Below are 19,338 nucleotides of genomic sequence, written 5' to 3'. Positions count from 1 at the left end.
TTCTTATCTGTGTTAGCCACATGGTTCAGTACCTTTTTCAGCGGTGTAGTCACATCTTGCTTTTTCTGTGTCTAGACAGAACTGCAGAGGGAGCTTCCCTCTTCCCAGAATTCTCCTGTTCTCTTTGACCTGTTTCTGCCTCCTCTCTGGTTGTCCCGTCCATACTTCCTGCCTGGCTACTGGTCAGTAAGTGTTTATTTAAAACATAATTGACAGAATATAGACAATTGTCCTGTACCACTTCTCTCCTCTGACAAACACTATTCTAGTTTCTACTTTCACGAGATCAATGCCTTTGATTCCTCAATAAAAGTGAGCTGAGCTAGGAAACATTCTACACCTGACTTATTTCATTTAACAATATGATCCATGTTGCCACAAATGACAAGACATTTGTTATTTCTGAATGCCATTCCTTTGTGTATGTTTACCATATTTTGTTCATTAACTTATGCAATAATAGATACATAGGCTGGTTACATATCTTCATGTGTGTTCTGAGTTTTGCAAATATTCCTACCCAGCATATTTCAACATACTCAAATAAGATAATTCATGATGAAGTAAAATTTAAAAGAAATTAAATCTTTCAAGCCTATATTTGATGGATTTCTATTGTTTGACTCTATAAAAAATTGACTCTGTAAAAGCAATCAATATTTTTAGTGTATAAAAGATTCTGGAATAACAGTGGTGATAGACTTCCATTTGTCTAAATTTATCCTTGCCTCTCATCAACCTTTACTCATTTCTGCTTCATTTCTCATGTTCAAGTAAAAAAAAAAGAGGGACAAAATAAGAAAGCAACTCTGAACCATGCATTTATCTGGTGCAAGCATGGAAAAGATCATTGTAACGGTCTTTGTTATGGTTTGGTTTCTATGAAAATAAATTATGAAAACTTAAGTATTTATTTTAAAAACGAAACTGTGAAGCAGAATTTTGATAAAACTTGACTTAACTCTGTATTTTACATTTTCCTAGATATGATGTTAATTGAGCTTCTGAATTGACAGTCAATAACAGTTTATAGTTATGGCTTAGATGTAGTTTTTAAAAAAAAAGATGTTTTTGGAGCTATACTGAAGAAACCGATAGGATAATTGTAGAAAGTCACTTAAGGAAGATAGGGGGCACTGACAGCATAAAACTAAAATTAGTTTGAAAGCTTACACTTTTAAATATATGGGTTGTGCATACATATATACATAGCACACACACACATGCACACATATACACAGATAATAATTTTGCCAGTATTAAATGAAGGGGATTTTATAAAGTTATTTATTTATCTAATTAAAATTTCATTTTAAATAGCATTTGTATGTACAATGCATGGTATATTGTGGAGGTTTGTGGCTTACCAGGATCAAATCCAGGTCATCAAGTTCTGTTACTCACTGCGCCATCTCAGTGTTTAAATGGTAACCCAACAGTGCTTATGCACTTCACATATATTTATTAGTATAGCACAATTTATGCACACAAATTAAATTCAAATGATTATTAAAGCTTCATGAAAATTTTGATTCTGTTGTATATTAAGCAATCTAGCATCTAAACATGGTAGATACTGTCATAAGACTCTAACAGGTAATTGGGATTTCCATATTTTTTTCTTTAGGTTAGTTTAATGCCTAGTCTTGCAGATTTCTTTTAAGTTAGTATAACCCTCACTAACAAATGAATATTCCTGCTTAATTTCTTTATCGCTGTCAAAACAAACTTCTGTGGATATGCTGATTAATACCTCAATGAATGACAAACTTATGTCAATAATAATATTCATGTTTAGTAGTTAACACGTGGATCATCCTAAGTCTACTCTCAAAAATGGTGGTAATGAATCAATAGAAACTGTACTTAAGGAGACATTTCAGTAGTGATACATTGTCTGGGGGTCAATTTATTTCATATATTGCACGATATCAACACCATTATGGTATGACTGTACGGTAAATAAAAATTAAAAATGAGACACTTTCTGTGTTGCAAACAAGTATATTCCACTCTCCTCCTTTTCCATACAGGATTTATTTATTAAAAAGTTACAATGACAAGTCCTTTCTCCTCTCTTTGACATGTATATAAATCTTTTTAAAAATTAGATAAGCCTATATGAAAACTGTTTCTCAATACCTGGCAGTCAGGTCTCTGAAATGTAAGCATCAAGGAAAATAACACGTGTAGTTCCTGTAGGGGGATTGTAGCCTACATTCAGTTCATGCTTCAATCGAAAGGTCAAAAATTATTTTCCTTGCAAAAAGGCAAAATTTTATTTCTCATTTGCATAAAGCTAGTCAGTAATTGGAGATGGCCATTCCAATCACCGGGTGGTTCTAGAATGTGCCAAGAGGATGTTTGAAGATGATGCTGTTCATTCCTCTTCATGGAGTACCAGTTCTAACTTATCTTGAACATATATGTAAATGGCTGTTCCATTCTGTCTATTGTGGATGTCTTTGAAATCTTAGAGCTTGTGATGTGCACTGCAGTTACATTTAATTCACAGTCAGTAAGTAAACTATTTGTCTTTCATAACAGCCTCATCTTGGACAAGTGGAGATCATCTTCTTTAATTATATTTTCACGTATGATTCTGCTAACGTATTTTTAATCTTAAGATGTTTTGAAAAAATTATAAAGTATCTGGTCAGTCTATCTGACATCCTCTCTTTATCAGTTAATTTATCCTTTCTGTCTCTGAATATCAACCTCCCCTCAACATCATGTGCTGAGTACTGTGTGCTGGAAAGTTTTGGTGGAAGAACTTTAGAACAAATGTAAAAATACTTTTCATTCTGATATTACATTCAACTGCCTGCAGATGCAACACTGTTCCCTTAGGCTTCAAGTTATTGGACCAATTATTTTTTACAATAGTTTTTTTGTATTTCTCTGTCATTTAAAAATTTTATTAATCATTATTTTAAACAATCTTTTTTATTTTATATGCCAATCCAGGTGCCAGATATATGGGAGAGGGCCTTGGTTCTGCCTCAAATTGGTGTGCCAGACATTTTTTTTACACTCTTTAACTTATACATTTAGATTTAATGTTGTCATTTTCTATTAGGAAATTTTTTCATTCAAAGATGCATACAAACTATTTCAAATGCTTTATTGATTAACAAAAATGGGATTTAGATTTCAGGTTTTAAATTTCTTTTTTGGTAATGCATCTATTTTAAAAATGAGTTCTGTGATCAATATATGTCACTATTTCTGTTGCACCAAAAGCTGAGTCTTCTAAAACTAGAATTAAATTTCGCTTTTAATATTTCATTTTATTACTCCTCTTGGCTCACTTAACCAAAACAATTGACATTTTCCACAAAATTCTACTACTTCTATATATTTCTTACTGCCCTGGATTGAATTAATTAAAAAAAAGGTTTTCTTCACAAAAAAGTATCTTGTTTTATCTAACTCAGATCTATTGAGTATTTATTCTATGTCAGGTATCACCCTATATACTTAGGTAATAGTTTAAAATAAAACAAAGTTCACAAAGAAAAGAATCAGGGCAATTAGATCAAAATGTAAAAAGATCTTCACTAACCCCATATTCTACAGAAGGCTGGTCTCCAAAATATATGAAGAACAAAAGAAACTAGACATCAAAAATATAAAATTCCTCTCTGGAATGTAGGCATCATGCTTTTAAAATTACTTCCTGTTGTCTAGGGGTGACAGTATTTTCGGGTTCTTTAGAAAATTGAGATAATGGTCAAGGGTTTATATGAAGACCTGGCTGGAATAGTCTATGAGGCTGGACCTGCTTAGCTTTGAACTTACCCTGACCAGTTTATAGTCTAAAGCTGATCTTTGGGTGGTGAATGTCAGCTTAGTGGCATTACCACAACCTAGATGGATTCACTGTTGCAGGGTCCTGTGGACTCTAAGCCACTTTACTTATTTTTTCTGACTTATAATCTGCCTTTTCTGATTTATTTGCATTAGTATAGGATGCAAGAGCTCTAGAAATTAGTGTTCTTCTTACTGTATGATGAAGAGTCCAATTAGTTTTTTTATAAACTGGAATCTCTTGTTTTTGGGAAATTTGTTACTCATCTCTCCCAAGAAGTTGCTGTAAGATCTCTGCCAATGTTCATTTTCTGCTCATAATAAGGCAATTTCAGCACTAATAAAAGGTATCACAATTCTTGATAACTTGCAAAATCTCATTTTTTTTCTTCCAGAATCAATTCAGTAACCTTTTTTACACAGGTCTTTAATGGTTTACTTTACATGGTAAAATATTATTCTAAAATATTATCCATTCTAAGATATTATCTTCTCTCTGCATAGAATTCCTATAGGAGAATGAGCAGAAGGTAGTATGACTAGGGCACAATCAAGTTCTGGATTCAAATGATCCACATATTCATTTTCTGATTTCTTTTCTTTTGGTGCCAATTCTCTCTCAACTTCAGCAGATAATTTTCTTGGACTATTTAAATCCTTTTCACCTTGTAAGGTTTGAAATAAATTCCTTAGTTATTGAGCAGTTAATCTAATTGTGGACCTTGGCCAGTTAATATCTTCTAGCAATTTTTGAAAATCATTAAGGGTTTATAATTGATCTCTCTTGATTTGTAATTTCTGTAACTGAATCGTCTGTGAATCTATCATTTATCTTAGGTAGTTAATGAATCCCCTCTTTGTATTTTTTTTTTCAGAAATAATTTTTATTTCCTAACAAGGAAAAATTCTCTTTACTTGATCAAAAATTTTCTTTTGTTTTTCTTTGATACAGGGTTTCTCTGTGTAATAGTCCTAGCTGTCCTCAAACTAGCTCTTATAGACCAAACTGCCTGGAACCCTCAGAGGTCCTCCTTCCTCTGCTTCCCAAGTGCTGAGACTAAAGGCATCCATCTCTACCACCTGGCTCAAAAATTTTTTCTAAGGTATCTGCATCTGAATCAGCCAGTAAGATATATAATAATGAATTATAGATTGGGGAAACTGTTTACAAATTATTTCTTACAGGTTTTGTACAAAATATTGACACAAAGTATGTTTATGTAGCATTCCTTGTAAAATAACATTCCAATTCTACACTTGAACATGCTTATAATTATTAAAAATAGTTACTGTGAAGGCAAATAATTTTCTATTCTGTTCTTGTAAAGGTATAATAAAAGAGCAGTATTTTAAATCAATCATTATGATAGCCCATCCTTAAAATAACAAAGAAGGTAAAAGAATCAATGTTGTAAAGAGCCCATTGGCTGGCTCATCTTATGAATAGTTCTCAGGTCAGTTACCATTCTCTATTCTCCAGATGTCTTTTTAATAACAAAAACAGGGGAATTCCAAGGACTGGTTGATTTATCAATATGTTGAATATTTAGCTGATCCTGTATTCACAGTGAGCTTTGCCTACTGATTCCCATGTTTTTTTTAAATATTACTTTATAAATAACACCAATCAAAATTTCCACTTCCTCCCCTCCTCCCACCCTCCATCCCTGCTTCCCCATCCTTTCCAGTCCTAAGAGAGGGCAAGGTACCCTACCCTGTGGGAAGTCCAAGGCCCTCCCTCCTACATCCAGGTCTAGGAAGGTGTGCATCCAAAGAGAATAGGATCCCAAAAAGCCAGTACATGCAGTAGAGGCAAATCCCAGTGTCATTATCTTTGGCTTCTCAGTCTGCCTAAATTGTGAGGCACATTCAGAGGGTCCAGTTGATCACATGCTTGTTCAGTCCCAGTCCAGCTGGCCTTGGTGAGCTCCCAAGAGATCAGGCACACTGTCTCAGTGGGTGTACCAACCCATCATGGTCCTGACTTCCTTGCTCATATTCTCCCTCCTTCAACTGGACCTTGGGAGCTCAGTCCAGTGCTCCAATGTGGGTCTCTGTTTCTATCTCCATCTGTCTCTGGACGAAGGTTCTACGGTGATATTCAAGATAGTCTAACTACAGGACAAGGCCAGTTCAGGCACCCTCTCCTTCACTGCCCAGGGTCCTAGCTGGAGTCATCCCCGTGGATTCCTGGAAACCCCTCCAGAGCCAAGCCTCTTGCCAAACCCAAAATGGCTCCCTCAATTAAGATATCTCCTTCCCTGATCCCATATCTGTCCTTCCTTCATCTCAACCAATTTTAATGGTCTCTTTTTATAAAGAAAGCTATCAGATTGGATGAAAATTTCCCTTAAGACATTTTTAATTGTCTCTTCTTATATGGAAAACTCTCAGATTGGATTAGGATTTCCCTTAAGACCTCATTTTAATGTAATTATTTCTTAAAATCCAATTGCATCACGAAATACTGGATATGAGGTCTGAAAAATGTGAATTGGTGAGAATAAGACTCAGCCTGCTTATATGCCCTCATAATTGATCTTTCATAGCAATATTAAATATTATGTATATGACTTTGTTATTTGTAGGAACCAGATTTAGGCTTATAAGTGTTTGGAACATATCTACATTATTTGTGATAATTTTTAACAGGTATTTTTATTTTATATTTATAAGTATTTTGCCCTACATATATATATATATATATATATGTATATACACACATATGTATTATGTACCACATGTGTGTCATGTACCCTCAGAGGCCAGAAGAGGGCATTTAATTCCCCGCAACTAAACTTAGAGTCAGCTTCCACAAGGCTGCTGGAAACTGAGCTCTGCTCTTTTGCAACAACAGTGAGTGCTCTTAACCTCCAAGCCTTCTCCAGTCTTACAATGATTTATTTCACATTTAAAATCCACTAACTTACATTACATCAAAGTATTTTTAAATTTAGTTTTTAGCTTCCACACAAGGAGCACTACCAAAACATCACATTTTCAAAGTACAATTTCCTGTGTTGTCTTTGAGGGACTGGCTCTCAGATTCTCAGAGAGATTATCCTTTATAAATGTACTTTATATAAAATGGCTCTTTGTTGCATATAACCTGTGCAAAAAACATCATCTTGATAAAACTTGTGATCCCTCTTACTATGTAATAATGATGTTAGCAGTGAACATTCTGTCCATCCTCACTTTACTCATAATGTTGGGCCTCGCTTGGCTTTTCTACATGGGTACTGAGATCCAAACTCAGGTCCTTATACTACTACAATAAGAGCTCTTATCCAATGAGTTGCCTTTCATGTCTGAGATATAAACTCAGGCTGATACCAAACTAGTGATAATCTGTTTCTGTCTCTTTATATATTTTTCTAGTCAGCAGACCCTATAACAACTTGTGTGCAGCATAAGGGAACGACAATTGCTTTAACTGTGAAATAAAAAAACTGCCAGTCAAAACAATAATAATTCAAAAAGTACTCCACCTGCAATCTACTCATCATTATTTCCAGCGAAGGAAAATCTACAAGAAGAAACTCTTGCCAACTCTAACTCTCAAGTAAAGTTTTGAATACCAAAATTCTTGCATGCAATCTCCCAGGAAGCGTCCATGCAGGAAGAAGGTCACAGTAAATGTTTGCATTTTATCTTGCATATACTCAGCCTTTCAAGGAACCAAGGAAGAGAGTTTGCCTTGCAGAGAGACTATTCTTTTTTTTTTTTTTTTTTTTTTTCGAGACAGGGTTTCTCTGTGGCTTTGGAGCCTGTCCTGGAACTAGCTCTGTAGACCAGACTGGTCTCGAACTCACAGAGATCCGCCTGCCTCTGCCTCCCGAGTGCTGGGATTAAAGGCGTGCGCCACCACCGCCCGGCAGAGAGAGACTATTCTATAACCCGACAAGACTTAGAATCCCATATCACTTCCTGGTGTTCAGTCTTTGGCCCTTCCTGAAACAATTTAGAATATGCAGTGCTACAGCTTGCTTCAATTCAGAATCAGGTGGTTCATATAAATAAATTACTAGTGGTAGTCTGGAGTTTGTACTGATTTTTTTTTCCATTGCCTATCTGAAGGAAATAAGAGAAACATATGTTCCTAAGCCTATTGTTCAATATATTCACATAGTGAAGTTAAAATGTTTGGTTAGAAAATCAATATTGCTGTACTAAGCATCACATATAGTAAAGCAGAAGAATTGTAGGAAGCTGTGAACTTACTTAAAATCAATGTGTATTCAAACCAGGGAGTAACAAAATAGATAAAACTACAACTTTAAATGGTAACCCAAGGAGAGTTACACAGCATCCTAGCTTTTGCCACTGCAGGAAGAATCAATGAAAAACACAAACAAACAGTAAAAAGCAACACAATATTTGGGTTAGCATTAAGATTCATCTGTAGTAAATTTGAGGACGATGACTGCTATGCTGTATTGGCAACTATATTAAGAATTCTCTATGCAATGAACACAGTATCAAGCCCAGAAAACAAATGAGAACATAGATTTAGAACTGCACCTGGCAGGAAGAACAGGATTTAAATGTAGTATGGAAGTATATTTTTCATTCCAGTTGCTTCTCTCAAACTATTGTAAATCAGGCACATGAGATTGTCCCCCAAAATTTAAACTTTAAAACAAGCAAACCATGGTTTAGAGAAAAAAAATATTCTAAATTTCTTGAGTTTATGTCTGTAACCAAGCAGAGTGGACAGCATACTTATCGTGGGTATATACAGCTTAACAAAGAATGGCAGCATACAACAAAAGAAATTACAGTTCTCATTAAAAACATTGCTACATAGGGGTCAATGGGCAGTGAATTCATATACTGTTGAAAAATGTGAGCAAAATGGGACATCAAAAATGTGCCTACCTGGGATCACATGTCAGTGGGTTCAATTAATGATCTGCATGCTCCTTGATGCCCTGTGGTATTTGAAAGTATTCAATCAGCTTGGTGGGACTTTAATGATTTCTTCTGTTGTAGTCTTTCTGTGTTGTGAGACGTGAAGAGATGTAATGCAAGCCATTGTAAGTGCTAACATCATTCGAGAGACAATCTTTAGGATAGGTATATGTTTCAGTGACTAAAATGGTTGCTATCCAAACATAAGAACTGAGTTCTGGTATCCAGAATCCAGGCAAACACGTAACCTCAACTTCAGCCACTGGCATCCAAACATACATGGACACACATGCAAACACAGCCCACACAGTTGTGTTCATATACATATGAATGTATGTAAACATACACATACAAATCCCACACATACAAATGTCAAGAAATTAACAATCTTGCCATCCTGTTAATGTCATTATTCAATTTGCCCTCAATATTTATCCATTTGATTTTTTAATTAGCTAGTATTGTTCAGGATTTATTTTATTTTTATTCTACTCCTTTCCTTTTATTTTTTTTGTTCCCTTTTCTTCCTAAGCTCGCTTCATTACAAATTTTAGCTCCTTTCCCAAGGGAGGAGCTCAGTGGTAGAGCAATTCCTTAGCTTTGCTGAGACCCTAGGTTCCAGACCTGGTGCCGAAGAGGAAAAGAAAAGGAATGGAGGGAAGAGGAACAGAAGAAGGAGGGTGAGGAGGAGGATGAGGATGAGAAGAAGCAGGAGGAAGCGGCAGTAATAAAGATAAAAAAACTGTGGTATTTTTAATAAAAAATATCCTTCATAGTCTTAGATGTCTGGGCCATACTTGCTCATGCTGTTTGGAGATTGTTGGAGATGTTTTCTTGGTGGAAGAAGTTTGTCACAGGGTACAGACTTTGACAATTAAACAGAGTCATTTCTTTCTCTGTTTCATGCCTTAGTTGTGGGTAATGAGCACTCAGCTCTTCTGTTCTGGTCACTATGCCTACTGCCTAATGTCACAATTCCCTGCAATGATGGGTCCTTTCCCTCTGCAACTGTAAGGCGACATACACTCTTTCTTCTGTATGTTTCCTTGTTCATTGTGTTTTATCACAGCAATAGAAAAGTAACAAATTAAAAACAAAACTAAGTTCTCTGTTCCTACATTACAATGTACTATATGGAAGATAATCCTCTAGTGGAAAGTTCTGTATAAATGAAGACAGAATGTTGAAAACACAGTATGTGTAAGCCAGATAATTTATATATTTAAACGTATTACAATCACATTTATGTTGAAATGTACTAATGCTCAGCCTAATATGAGTCAATTTCCCCTAGTCATAGAATTTTCTTTTATGTTTAAGAACAAAAGAGAAGTCAAAAATTTCATGGACAGTCATCATACTGTGCAGCAATTTGTATCTGCAATATTTTTAGACCTAAAATAAAAAAAATGAAGAATGTTTGTAATTTTGCTGATAATCATAATTTTAATGTAGCCCAAGAGTGTTGAGTCTTCTTCCAAAGAGTTTTAGTAACTCATATTCTGCTGATATGCAAACTTTGTCCCTCATAGGATGTATTATCATCAAACCAATAATGATAGCTTTTTATACAATGGGTAAACACAGTTACGGAGCAGAATATGGCATTTTGAGATATGAATACAAGTTATAATGATATGATAAAGGTAATTGGAAAATTCACCTGAAGCAACAGGGGTAAAATTACAGGTCATATGTTAAGTAAGATAAACTGAGCAGAAAAAGGCAAACACTATGTATTCTTCCTTAAATACAAATGCTAATATGTTGCTCTTAGAGGACTGCTGTACAATAAACATAATCAGAAGCTGGGGAGGATGTGAAAAGGGGTTAAGAAGAGAGAGTTTGATAGGTACAGGAGTGAACCCAGTAAAAGGAATAACTTGCAATGTTTTAACACTGGGTAGGTTATTTTATTTATTTATTTATTTATTTATTTATTTATTTATTTAGTCAACTTGTACAAACTAGAATCATCGGAGTAGAGGAAACTATAATAGAGTATGTGTTTTCTTAGATTGACCTGTAAGTAAGACCTGTGAGGGCATTTTCTTAATTAATGATTGACAGGCAAGGGCACAGATCACAGTGGATGGTGTCAGCTCTTGGATAAGCGGCTCTAAAGTGTGTAAGAAACCAAACTGAGAGGGACCAGTCCCGTAACAGTGCTATTCCATGGATTTGGCTTCAGTTTCTGCCTCCAAGTTACTGTTTTGAGTTTCTGCCATGAGTCCTTCACTGATGGATCATGATGTGGGAAGTGGAAGCTCAATAGACTCTGCCGTCATGTGCTCTTGGTTATGTTTTAGCAGAAACCCTAACACAGTTGTGCAGCATAATGTAAGAACTAATTGATGGGTAACTGTACATCCTTGCTACTATGTGTACTAAGGTCCTGTAGCGCCTGTACTATGTGCTCTACAGTACTATGCTTGCAGCATATAGCCTGTGCGACCGGACAGTTTGAGAGCCAGGCAAGGGCCTGGAGATTCACACACACACACACACACACACACACACACACACACACACACAGAGAGAGAGAGAGAGAGAGAGAGAGAGAGAGATTGGTTATCCTTGAATTTCTCAAGAATGCCTCCTTTATTGTGTTCCAGGGCAGCTTATATTAGAATCCTTAACTGATAGCCACACCCCAGCCATACCCACCAGAAACCACTGCCCTGCCATCAGGAACTCCTGATAGTCTCATGCTCAGACACAGAAAAACAAGACACAGAAAAACAAGTTGTTTTGCTCAGAGAAGCTGAAAGCATAGCAAGTGGTTTACGAGATATTCAGGGTCTGAGAGTCCGCAGCCCCCAACAGGTAATTATATAATTTAAATTCATTAGAAGAAAGGAATTTCAGTGTTCTTATCACAAAGAAAGGATTCTCTGAATTAAGTGAAAAAATTATAGTATAGCTGGAAGAAAGATGAAGAAGTGGTGAATGAACTACTGAACTTTGAAATAAACCCAACCTACTCCCACTTTTAATCACCCAGAGGCTAAGGACAATTATATTGTGTAATCATTGACAAAATTCAAAAGGAATATATTTAGTGGTCTATGAAAGGTAGGTAAAATTGAAATATGAGTATCCGTAAATTAATTTGTTGTTATGTCACCATATTTTATATGCTTTAACTAATTTTGTGTTATAGCAGGATGTTTGAATGACAGCAGAAAATAGTCTTTGGTTTATAAATAATAATATTTATTGTGTTTAATAAATATTTATGGAAGAAATGTATTGACCCTTTTCTAATTTCCACCTATGGAAGATAACCGTGGTAAGCAATGCAGTTCTAGAATTCAGGGTCGCTTACAGTTCCTGATCATAGACACTTACAGAAATCTTCTGCAGTCTAGATAGTGTACTATACAGTCTTGAGAAGACAGAAACAAGTACTGGTGACATACACCCACTAATACACCAAGACAAAAGAATAAGAAATTATATTTTTTACATGTTTTTTACTTGAGTTTGTATTGAAGTTTCCTAGTTCTCTATGCACTTATTCATATATATCATATAGATATATTCTAATTTTTGCAATGTGGGTACTTTTGATGTTTGGAAAGTAACAAATCTATCACATAAATGTAAGTAGCATGGCTACAGTTGGAGAGAATTCAATTTTTTTTCTCTATTTCCTCTTCTATTTTTCCTTCTTTTCCTATTGAGTACTGAATCCCTGACTTCAAACATGCTAGACAAACACTCTCCTTCTGTTCTATATCCGCAGGCTTTGTTTTCCTTTTCCTTTTGGGACAAGGTCTCACTAAATTCTATAGGAAGATTTAAATTTGTGATCTGTGTTGGTTAGGTTTTCTACCAATGACATAAACTGAGCTGAGGAGAGGAAACTTCAGTTGGTAGAGTCTCCATTAGAATGATCTCTGAGCATGTTGTCAGACACATTTTCTTGATTAAAGATTGATGCGGGAGGGCCTACCCCTCTGTGGGACACACACACACACACACACATACACACATAAGCAAAGGAAAACTAAAGCCACAACAACAACAAAAACAGACAGACAAGAAGAGCAAGTCATGAGATCAGTCTAGTAAAAAGTCTTCCACATTCCTTGGTTTAGTTCCTGCCTCCAGGTGCCTGCCTTGGATTTCCTCAATGATGGCTATGATTGATAAATGTATGCCAAATAAACCCTTCCCTAAAACTTGTCATTTATCACAGAAGCACAAAGCAAACTCAGACATGTGATCTTCCCTGCTGAGGTCTCCAAAGGAGATGGGATCACAGATCTATATCAAGTCCATCCCAAATACTCAGAATTTATTTTATTCTTTGTTTCTAATGAATCCAGGCCTGGAAAAGTAACAAAATTAATTCAGCATTAATATCCTTTATGCAATGTTAATTTGCTTCTCTATGGCATTTTAACTCTCTATGCATTTCTCATATTATTTATAACTTAATTATAAATAATAAAATTTAATAAAAATAGTAAAGGACAAAATGATATATAGTGGCTTATTTAACAAATAATTTAAATGATTAATAGCCATAAAGTTTAGGATTCAAAATCATAATTTTATGTAAAAATATATACTTCTAAACACAAACACATCTTTAATCATCTAACATTTGTGAAAAGAAAGAAAAATAAACACTTATTTTTTTGCTGTTTCTTTCTGTTATTATTTGACTATCTTATACATGTATATACTGAATTTTGGTCATTTTTCAACTTACTGTTCTTCTCTCAAACTTCTATATCTCATCTTAGAATTCTTCCTTTTCTCAACTTGTCCCCTCATATGTTCATGTCATATATATATATATATATATATATATATATATATATTTATTTATATATATATATATACCCTCTAATTATGATGGCTTACTTACATGACTATGCATGTATTTGTTTGAGTTTATCAGTACTTGGACAACATACTAGTGACTACTTTCTTAAAGAGATGTCAACACTTATCCTAGCACACATTAACTGACACTAGTTCCTCAGGGATTGATGAAGGATCTGAGTCTCTATGTGAGTTCACACATACACATGAAGGTCTCATAGAGGCCAAAAGAGTACAATGTAGAATCGCCTAGAGTGGAGTTACAGAAGGTGGTGAGCCACTTGATATGACTTCTGCAAATCCAACTTGAGTCCTCTGTGAGAGCAGGAAACAGTCTTAACCACTGAGTCATCTCTTTATCCCTATGGGTTGTTGTCACAATATTGTATCTTCAGAAATAAAGTGAGTTAATGAGGACAGAGGGCAACATATGCAGACAAGGCAGTCCCCTTTCCTAACCTGTGTCTCCTCTTTCATTATGTTTTCTGAACTCTGAAGGGGAATATTAGGTATAAATTAGTTGTGCATGGCTGAGCATTCAAAAGCATCTTATTTTCCACACTTTTATCTGTTCTGAATTTTTCTTTTAACTTCTGTCATCTACAAATAAAACTGCTCTGCTGATGGCTGTCAGTCTCATCAGTTTATGCATGCAAATATAAATATGCAGAAGACATTTTGCCAATACATCTATTTAACAAAACAGTAAGTTATCCCCTAGTGTCCATGACCTCCCAAGTATGGGAACTTGACCATACACATAGTACCAGGCATGGGTTTCTTTTGAATGGACCTAAAATGTAATCAACAAGCTGTTGACAAACAATATAATATTCATATCACTCATGTACTATTAGACATATATTGCCAGGCAGGTAATTATTATACTTTGTTGGTCTACAACTGTGTAGTACGTTCCTTGGCCAACACTTGTAGGAAATTCTTCCACCATAGGTATTGGGACCTTTCTTTAAATGAATTAGGTCATTTGAAAAAGTATCGTTCTTCCATTCAGAGGACCTCCATTCAAAATTTTTTAATTATGTTTTTAAATATACTGCATAATACTATAGGTCTTTTTCTTAACCCTCCCCATCCCCAGTGTACCCATTCTAGTCTCATAACACTTGTTCTACTCTCCTCTCTCTTAAGCTCTCGCTTTACCTTCTTTTTCTAATGGGCCTTTTCTAGCTTCCTAGCCTCCCAGGCATCCTAACCTAAATAATTTAAAAATATCAAGTAAGAGCCCCCATTTGTGAGAAAACACATCTTGTTTGCTTACCTGAGGTTGGTTACCTCAATTAGTATAATTTTTTTCAGTTCTATCAATTTTCCTGTAATTTAAATTGCGTGTATGTGCCCCAACTTCATTATCCTTTCCTCACCTGATGACTTTTACATCTCCTGGCTATTGTGAATAGGAAAGCAATGACTTGGGGTGTATAACTATCTCTGTACGAGACTATGGAATCTTTGTGATTCCGAGGAGTGTTACGTTTATGTCTTGTTATAGAGCCACTTTTATCTTTTTAAGAAAATTGCACTCTGATCAATGCTAAATTGTTGAAAAACTAAAAACAATGCATTAATACCAAGAAAAAAAGACAAGGCATCCTCTGTCCTCCCTTCTATTTGATACAATTCTTGAAGTATTATATAAAATAATAAGTCAAAGGAAGGAAGAAAAAGGAATCCAAACAGGAAGAAGATATCAAAGTATCAGTATTTGCACTTGGTGTGATTCTGTATGTAAAATACCCTTATGACTTCACATGAAAGTTTGTTTTGTTGATAGGCATTTTTATTGAAGTGGAAGTTACAAATTAACACACACACATCAGTAATCTTTGTACATACCAATAACAAATATGTCATGAAAAACAAGAGAAAAGCAAAAATATTCATAATAAAATGTTTAATGCCTCGGTATGTTCCTAACAAATATAACAAAGGACCTTTGTAATGAATATTTTAGAATACTGAAGAAAAAGTTTGAGAAAAAAAGTAGAAGACAGAAAGACTTCCATGCTGATGGATTTATAGGATTAAAGGTATAGACAGTCATCCTACAGACATCAATGTACAGATTAAAGCAATGCCAATCAAAATTCTAGTGCCAGTGTTTATAGAACTAAAAAAAATCTTAAAATTAATATGAAAATATAAAATATCCCAGACAGCCAAAATTCCAAGTTTTCCTAGGCACCAAGGTAGAGAAAACAAAACTCAAAGGTTGGAATGTCTATCATATTCCTCTTAAAGTTACCTCCTTTTACATCTGGTTAGATTTCTATCCTGTCAGGTTACTGTCCTCACCTTATCTTGAATTTTAAGTTCAGGATCATTTCAGACCTGCTGTGGAGCTGAGGCTTGCTTTGAACATCTGATCCTCCTGCCTCCATAGTCTAAGTGTGAGAATTGCTGATGATCACAACCATACTTAGTTGACACATCCTTTCTTTCCCTTTCCTCTTCTTTTCCCTTCCCTACACCTCTATCACGTGTGGATGTGCATTTGTATTTAAGTTGCCGTATAATATCCAAGCAAATTTTTGAAAAATTCTCTTTGAGATAATCTGAAATTTACCAATGTTTAATTATAGAAATGAAATAAATGAATTTATAACTAGTAAAGACACAGCCTATTCATTTTGTAAAGACTCACAGGCCATTGTTCAAAAATGCCTGTTAATTTAAATCTTTGAGGAAAACATTCAATTACGTAGGGTGACAACACATGCATTGCTGTGCACTTTGTAAGTGATTTGTGGATCTCAAAAGAGCAATGTGGTAAAATACCACTATAGGAATTATCCATTTCATTCTGTCAGTTTTCCAATTAAATGTACATTTTATGCAATTAATGGCCAAATTAATCAATCCAAAGAATAATCTTTTAAAAATGAGAATTATCCTTTTTAGAACTCAAATTCATATACATTCTGAAAAGCAAGACAGATAGATGAAACTAGAAATGTTTTTTTTTTTTTATTCTTGTTGTCCATCTACGGTAAAACCTAATTGTTATAGAGAGTTTTAAACACATAATATGAGACAACCAAGTTAAAACAACCCACTGTAACCACATTTATTATGTGGAAATATCATCTTTAGTATCCAAAAAGCCATCATTAATCTGACAGATTCCTGTTAACATCAGGGTCAATTTATGTTGTGTTTTTATTTTTTTTAACTCTGCAGAGCATCCACTACTGAGATAGAAGCAAAGGTCTTCAGACACTTTTGCCACACAACTAAGACAAGTACATTTTTTTTAACCAATAGATAGTAAATATTTTATCCATTACAATTCATACAGTCCTCCTTGTAACCACTCAGCTTCCCCTTTGCAATTCAAGAGAAACTGCAGAATATTTGTACAAAGATAAATGTGTATTTGTCTTACCCAGTTAGGTCTATGCTCAAAAATGTCAAATGAGGTCTAAGTCAGCAGATATGGCAAAGTGTTAATAGCAAAAGTGTGTATCTCTGTAGAATCATCGCACTATTAAGCGAAAGAACTAAGAAATGGCATTCAGAATTAAGGTTAAGAATAATTTGAAAGCTATATGAAACCTTTAATTTTCCTCATGCCATATGCCTCCTTGTAAAAGTAGTAATTAGAATAGGAGCCTCTACTCCTAGTGTGGAAAACTGGCCCAGGTTACACATCAGGAAAAGCAGAACTTCTTAGCAAAGAACTGTGTTCCTCTCTTTTGGCCTCTCTAAGGGCTGAGTAAAAAATATTATTTGCTTTGTTCCTCTAAACCGCAATTCTCTTGTTACAGAAACAATGACACTGGGGAACATTCTTTCCAAAAACCTTAAAGGAAATAAAAAAACACCCCCAAGCACCTTCAGTGGATAAATTATCAAGAAAGCATCAGGAGAAGTTACTTCTAGGGGCTAAAACTGGAAGATGTATTTACGAAATTATGCCACTGAAAAGAACCTCCTTGTATCAAGGAATTCTGAAAGTAACACACATGCCTCACATGGAAGGCCCTGCCTTCTAAGTAGTGGGTGCTGGGTAGAGTAAAAAGTTACCCAATTTGGAGCTGATAGTAAAAAGAATCTTCTAGGTAAATGCTGGCTTTGTTTAATACTGTAAATGATATTTCCTCAAGACAAGCATGCCTAATAATGTGCAGAAATAGTGTTAAGAACTTAGAGTACTTAGAAGTAGAGATAGAAGGATCGTGGGTTAGAGTCTAGTCTGGTCTACATATTAAGGGTCTCTTGCAGAAAAGTCATTTAGAAAAATACATACAGAAACTCAAAGTTTTGCTTTGGGCTGATTCATCTCGCATGCTCAGAATAGTTGAGGGTGAAAGATTAGCAAGAATTGTACATATCTCGAGTAGGCTCTGAGAAATACAAAACTAGATAAGGCTTTTCTTTCTTTGATTTCTTTTCTTTCTACTTTACCTTTGCTCCCTTTTGAAGTTAGTTGATAAAGGAAATCTATGTCAAAGTACGAACACACTCAAGGCACTAAAGAAACAGAATCCTCAAGCTATGCACGACAAAGAACACTGATGTCATCAATGCTTTTTTAAGTCATTTAACAAATTAGCACGAGTCACAACAAACAACAACAAAAAAACACTGAGAAACAATAAACTGTGAAGGTATTATGAAGACAGCATCCCAGTGTACAATAGGCATGTGAAAATTTGCTCCACATTGTTAATAACTCAATAAAAGCAAATTGAATCAAACTCATCATGAAATACCAACTGACCCCAAAAATGTCTATCATGAGAAGACTAGAGCACACAGGGAAAAAAAAAAAACCCTTTCAAATTGTTGGTACAAATGTAAGTATAGTCATTATGAGAATCAATGTGGAAGTTTCTAACAAGTTAAAAACAGAGCTACCAAATGATCTGACAATCCCAGTACTATGTATACATCCAAAGGAAGCATGCTTATTTTGTTGATCTAGAATTATGTACTATGGACAGCACTAGCTTTGCTTCCAATATTTGAATCCTGAATTCTTTAAATCTCTATGCACAGTTATCATGACTATGTTCTTATTTATTACTTTTCAAAATTAACTCAGTAGAACTGCCTATATACATGTTTTCTTGTTCATATTGTGAGCCAATGAGAGCAAACTGTACTGCCAAATCTTTATGTTTTCACAGAATTATGTGTTACATGATCTGACCTAGCACATGTATTTTTGCAATCTATATATTATTACTTCCTTGCTTGTTCTTCAGACCCATTTCCTCTTACTTTTGCCTTGTCCTGCCTTGATATAAGGGTATGTGCCTAGTCTTACTGCAACTTGTTATGCTGTGATCAGTCGGTTGATATCTCTGGGAGGTCTGTTCTTTTCTGATGGGAAATGGCGGAGGAGGAGTGAATCTGGGAGAGAGGTGAGGTGCATGTTAAGGGAGGGCTGGGAAGAGTGGAGGGAAAGGAAAATGTGGAAAAAGGTGAACAAAAAAGATGAATTTGTGATTTGGGTCTGGAGGGATGCCCCAGGAGTTATGAGCATATACTTCTCTTGCATTAGAAGGATATGCACTGGTTTCCTGGAGCCCATGTTGGCAGCCCATTGCTGCTTGGTCCTTTAGGGAATCATATATGAAAATCCATACTTAAGGCCAGTGCTTCAAAACATATACTGATAAAATAAATACTGTGAAGTTGAAGGAGAGATAATTTTACAATAATAGTGAAATATTTTATTAACACAGCTTTTATGATGGATAGAACAACTTAACAAAAGATCGGTGGATAAACAGAATTATTTTTGTT

The sequence above is a fragment of the Microtus oregoni genome, unplaced genomic scaffold (assembly GCF_018167655.1).
Source record: "Microtus oregoni isolate MIOR12 unplaced genomic scaffold, Mior012 000015F_ref0000493, whole genome shotgun sequence".
Taxonomy (NCBI): Eukaryota; Metazoa; Chordata; class Mammalia; order Rodentia; family Cricetidae; genus Microtus; species Microtus oregoni.
The sequence above is the reverse complement of the archived record's forward strand: the minus strand, read 5'-3'. Positions refer to the sequence as shown.